The 6,259-nt window shown below is 37.4% G+C and overlaps 1 long non-coding RNA gene across 2 annotated transcripts; it reads right to left on the bottom strand.

The window, feature by feature from the left end:
• Positions 1-3,639: 3,639 nt before the first annotated feature.
• LOC122087948 lies at positions 3,640-5,562 on the bottom strand. Of its 2 annotated transcripts, XR_006142917.1 has the most exons (5): positions 5,456-5,561; positions 5,241-5,328; positions 4,806-5,000; positions 4,477-4,715; positions 3,640-3,779 (listed from the first exon to the last, which is right to left on the bottom strand). It is a non-coding gene; the product is annotated as an uncharacterized LOC122087948 (long non-coding RNA). The 2 variants fall into 2 exon arrangements; XR_006142916.1 differs by lacking the exon at positions 3,640-3,779 and having other exon boundaries at positions 3,787-4,715; positions 5,456-5,562.
• Between the last annotated feature and the right edge of the window lie 697 nt (positions 5,563-6,259).

Genomic DNA, 6,259 nt, shown 5'->3' with positions numbered 1-6,259 from the left:
CCATGTAGAAGACAATAGCAACAACCATTAATTTTTTTTATCAAAATCATCTAGGCCTTTAGGAGCCTCCTCTTCTTTATTTATAATGTTAATGGGGGAGGGAATTACAAAATAGAAGGTTCCTCAAAAAGGAAACCAGATATTCTCCTAATACAATAGCTACTAAAAACTGAAATTAGAAACTAACTGAAATTAGAAACTAGTTGAAAAAGGAAATTAACTACTAAGGACTTGACTCAATTAATAACTTGACTCATAAGGAAACAAATATAACTCAAATCAAGCCCAACTAGAAAGGAAACTAATGAAAATGGAAACTAACTAGTAATCCCGTACTCAATCTTAGAGCCCCCTTTTTAGACCCATAAAAGTGGTCTATTACACTCAAAACACATGGGATCAAAAGCCTAACATGTATGGAACCCAACCCTAGGCTTATTCCTAATAAAATAAGCCTATTTTGATAATTAATCTGCATCAACTCTCCCGGTCTTAAAAGAACTCGACTCCGTCGAGTTAGGTCGTGCTCCCAAGATTCCCTTGTAAATCGCTCGCCGATGAGGTGGCACATATCTCGAAATAGAAGGGAGCATAACTCCAAGAGGAGGGAGAGTAGGTTGATGTGTCACCGGAGCAGGAGTCAGTCGACGACGTGGCATGTCTGATAATGCATGTGGCCTCATTAAGTACATACGACCTCCTTGCTTTACCTTTATAGTGTTCCGTGCACCATCATAGAGAATGCCTGCATGTCGCTGCCAAGGTCGCCCTAGAAGAATGTCGCAGTGTGCCAATGGGGTGACCAAACAGGTGACATGGTACTGTAACGGCCCAAACTGTAAGTGTACTCGAACAACTGCAGTTGCCTCTTCTCGAGCTGTGGGTCCAAAACCTCGCACATGAATCTTCTTGAAAAGTTGCTTCTGTGGAAAGTTGTGTGCTCGAACAAATTCAGCAGATATGAAGTTTGCTTCTGCCCCAGTATCAACAACTGTATGAACATCAATAGGGTTGGAGCCGTGCAGGAGAGTACCCTTCTGTCTGAAGAGAGGAGCCTTATCAACTAGTTTATTCGAAAAAGATGAAAGGCTAGCTGAATGAGCTTCTACATCCTCATCTTCATCAACAATAATATCATCGTCCTCGAGGGGATAAGGATATAAATGAGATTCATCTTCACTCTTCTCTGTTGGCTGCTTCTCTGCTACATTCACAGAACGAGTCCTTTTGGAACACTTGTTAGAATAGTGACCCTTCTCGCCACAACTATGGCATATGATATTCTTCACCCCAACACTATCCTTGTTGAACTCTGACATTTTTTCTTCAACCCTGCGAGCTTCAGGCTTCTTTTCCTCCATACGTGGTGGATGTCTATAAACTGAAGAAGTCTTGAGCATACCCTTCCAATAAAGGGACTTCTCTTCAGCTGTCTTGGCATGAGCCGCTGCCACATCAACAGACCTGAAATCAGTGTTAGCCAACTCAAGTCGAATCTCAGTACTTAACCCACTGATATATCGCATCACCCGTTGTTGGTCTGTTTCCTGAAGTCGACACCTTGAAGACAGTTTGTGGAATTCGAGGGTGTATGAATCCACATCTTTGTTCCCTTGTTGCAAGTTAAGTAATTTATGGAACATTACCTTTTCATAATTAAGAGGAACAAATTTTTCAGTCAGGATTTGCTTCATGACCTCCCAATTGGTAACGGGTCCAAGTCTTCTGACAAACCTTGCATGTAGTACATCATCCCACCATGAACATGCATACCCAATAAACTTGGTGATGATGAGTTCACACTTCTTCACGTCTGGAAGAGACTTATACGCAAAAATTCTCTCCACTTTGGTAAGCCAGTCAAGAAATTCCTCAGGTCCCTTTTCACCACTGAACTCGGGAACCTCAACTTTGATGCCATAATTTCTGTCAAAAAATTGCCGAGTAACATCTTGGGGAACAACTGGATCAAGTTGCTGCCTCTGAGGTGTATCTTCGATCCGTAAAGTGTTGAGCTGAGGAGGTAATGTAGAGGGTCCTTCTTCAGCTCGCTTGTCGGACCTCTTCATAAAGGCAATCATCTCTTCCATAAACTTATCAAACTTGGCTTCAGTCCTCTCAAGCCTAGCATCAGTATTCTGTTGGTTCTCAGCTAATTCACGATACAATTTGTGCAACTTAGCATTGGTGATGTGACTTGCCATGGTTAGAAAATTGCAGGAAAATTTGCTCTGATACCACTTAATGTAGAACTAGAATCGGCAAAACCAACCTAGTCCCAAAACAGCAGGATGCTCTCGAAGAACAAACACAAGTCAAATTAGGATAATAGCACAACAGATCAGATTACAAAAGAAATCAGATCCGAAACAGTTGAAGCTATTGAACCAAATACTAGGGTTTCTCTGATCAGATTAGGATCGATAACAAGGGCTTACAAGACTTCAAATAGGTCCAAATCAACTTAATACCATGAACCAAAGTCCACGAGAATAGTAGGAACTGAACCAGATCTGTCAATTTCAGTTCTGCTTTGTCACAGGTCACTAAAAGACAAGAAAAGGGAGAATTTTAAATCTCTCAAACCACTGGTCAGAAAGAGCTCCCCTTTGGGTCGACTTCTTCCCCAGATAGGACCTATCTTTGATCCAAATTTCTACCCAAACTGATGGCTGAAAGTGTTTCTGACAGCAAGGGATCAAATAGGAAATATGAGGATTTTCTAGACAGAATTGAGAGAAAAGTGATTTAATTAAATACCTATAACAGTAGATCAGATATGGAACACCTTGAGTATGGAAGAAAAGAGGGAGATAACTAGAAGAGGACAGTCAATTGGATCAAACACCAATTCCATCAGCCTTGATCAAACACAAGACAAATCTCCACGTAGAAGACAATAGCAACAACCATTAATTTTTTTATCAAAATCATCTAGGCCTTTAGGAGCCTCCTCTTCTTTATTTATAATGTTAATGAAGGAGGGAATTACAAAATAGAAGGTTCCTCAAAAAGGAAACCAAATATTCTCCTAATACAATAGCTACTAAAAACTGAAATTAGAAACTAACTGAAATTAGAAACTAGTTGAAAAAGGAAATTAACTACTAAGGACTTGACTCAATTAATAACTTGACTCATAAGGAAACAAATATAACTCAAATCAAGCCCAACTAGAAAGGAAACTAATGAAAATGGAAACTAACTAGTAATCCCGTACTCAATCTTAGAGCCCCCTTTTTAGACCCATAAAAGTGGTCTATTACACTCAAAACACATGGGATCAAAAGCCTAACATGTATGGAACCCAACCCTAGGCTTATTCCTAATAAAATAAGCCTATTTTGGTAATTAATCTGCATCATTAGGAGCCTTGAATGTGGATGAAAAACCCTTTGGAGTTTCTAAAGAGGGAAAGGCACCGACGCTCTTTCTTTTTGAGATCTCTCTATAGCCTTGGTTGCAAACAGAGATTTGGGAGTTTAGAAGCTTATTAACGGTAATGCAATTACAATCACCAATTTCATTATTGTGTAATAAAAAATAATTTTCCTATAAGGTACATAAAAACAACAATGTTATACTTTCATGTAAGAAAGCATATCACAAGAACAGAAGAAAACAAAGACCAGTTAATAATTTAGAGGGAAAGATAATTATTTGCACATACTTACTCAGATTTTTTGTTCAGGTCCGAGGAGCTTGGCCTTGCAAATTCTTTCTTAACTGGCAATCTCCTCATGTCCTTGCTAGTGTTCTTGCTCTGCTAGTTAGATGACCTTGGATACACCATACAACGATTCAAGATAGGTTAACTAAAGCACATCTTAAGTTCCTTAGCGACTCTAATCTTAGAAATTCTGGAGAACTCCTTATTGCTATGCTCCCTGGCTGCCTCAAGCTTAGCTAGGTTTTTTCCTTGACATCCAAATGGTTTGAAGAAGAGATAATTCAACCAAATCCAAAATTGTCCATCAAAACTAAACCGAAAGAGTATAAGATAGTCAAAAAGCTATTTTTCGTTTTAACCATTCAAACCAGGTGTAAAACAGAATAAATCTCTAATTCCACTACATAGACACAAAGATCCATCCACACAAGGAAGAATGAAAGTAACAAGAAGCAAAGACCTTTGAAGTTAGAAAGAGAGGTTACCAGGGATTCTTCGATGGATGAGGCATAGGTTACCACAATTCTCATAGAAGATTGAAGGCACTTTTTTGGAGAAGATATTTTTTTTCTTGGAATAGAAAATTTCATGCTTTTCTTGAGAAGATATTGCCCCCCTTTTTTTTTTCGTGTGTGTAAGAGTGAGAGATGATGTTTCATGAAGATAGAAGACCCCTCGAGTTACTATGTAAAGTTTGATCTTCCAAGTCTCAAGTCTATCCAAAATTACATTTTGGAAAATATTTGGGGAATCCCAGGATCAGCCATCTAAAGGACCCCTAGTTGGAACAAATGAAACATATTTACCAGAAAATCCGCGTAACGCCAATCTGGATTGCAGCCCATTCTTGCCTCAATTTTGAAATCCTTTCGGTGGAGCCCTAACGACAGTAGCAACTGCAGCACAATACACATCAGCCACAGATGAAGAATCCGAAGTCTGATGCAGCTTTCTGCCGACCTTTAAAACCCTTCCATGAAGATCCGAGATCAGCAGAAGAGCTTTTCCATAGCTTCCATTTCCCTTTCTTCCTACTGACCTTTTCCTTCAGAAATCCAAACAAAATCTGTTAAAACAGAGGAAATATTTGGAAGGGGAAAACAAACCCAGAACCTTAATAGAGATATGGGATTACATTGTCATCCTTGTCGAGTTTTTTGTGGCCTATTAAGGATTTGAACCACTTCCCAGAAGCACCCATTACTGGATGAGCTCGGAGCTAATAGAACTACTAAAACCTCAACTACTCACTATTTCTTGAAGGAATAAAGCTATAGGGACCTGAAAATACTAGTTACTGCAGGACAGAGAGTCTCGAGACGAGCAAAATCTGGGACAAAGAGCAAGAGAACGAAAAGAGCAAGTTAGAGAAGTGTGACTTGAGGTACTAACATATCTGTTAAGAGGACTCCACGAGTCCTCTCATGAAAAATCTGTGATTTTAATCTTTTCATATCTGTTCTGAACTTCTGGTTGATCGAATGAATAAGAAATTCATCCTAAAACAAAAATAGGAATCGAGAAATAAATGCAGGAATGGCCTAAAATCACATGATACGCGAGACCGTACCTGCTTCTCTAAATCATCTCGATTAATTGATATTGAAACCACCTCTAGATCGCTTCGGATAAAACGACATGCCAGCCAAAGAAATTCTCTGTGAATCGAAGACGGAGAAAGAAGGAACAAAATGGAATAGAAAAGTAAAGTAGTAAGTTCTGCGGATCGTCAGTTCTCTCTGAAAAAACAAAAACAAAGAGAATCATGGAAAATCTTTCCCTTACCCAAAAAAAAAAATTCATGGATGATCTTCCAATGTGAGAGAGATTCACTTATGGATTTCTATAAGTTAAGAAATAAGATGGCTAGAGAATCATGGAATATTTAAAGAGTAAGGGTACCGATGATTCTAAAGCAATTAAAAAGAAATTGTATGAAAAATAATGAGATAATGATGGTATTTTAAAAAGAAAAAAGAAATAGTAGTCAAGAAAAGAATAACCACCAAGTATCAGTACATGCACTTATATAATAATATGATAGTATGACCATTATATAATGTGTTTACTAAAAAAAAAATTATTATATAATAGTATGATAGTATGATAGTATGATAGTATGATATGATATATACTACATCCAAGATTCAAATATGGATCTGATTCATCTTTATCTGGACACCCAGATGGGTATAGATCGCTCCATGGGTTTGTATGTGCATCAAAGAAGCTAATAAAATATATTATATCATTTATCTTTATATATAATATTTTATATGGTAAAGATACGGTACATGGTCAATATGGTTACTCTATAAGCAAAAATACGGGCATATATTCACTATGCAAGAGACATGTACACCATCTAATAAAATAATAATAATAATAATTATATGTAATGTATCAAATGAAAGCCTCAAAATTGAAATATACAGTAAATTGAAGTGAAAGTTATTAATAAAGTCATAAGAGACCAAAAACAAAATCAATGGCCATGCTTGTGTCCTCTTCCTTTCAAGCGTATACATAGGTAAACTCTTGGATTATTTTTCTTTTTATTATTGTTATTATTATTATTTTTAATTTCTT

This window comes from Macadamia integrifolia, chromosome 9 (genome assembly GCF_013358625.1).
Source record: "Macadamia integrifolia cultivar HAES 741 chromosome 9, SCU_Mint_v3, whole genome shotgun sequence".
Lineage (NCBI taxonomy): Eukaryota > Viridiplantae > Streptophyta > Magnoliopsida > Proteales > Proteaceae > Macadamia > Macadamia integrifolia.
The sequence above is the reverse complement of the archived record's forward strand: the minus strand, read 5'-3'. Positions and strand labels throughout refer to the sequence as shown.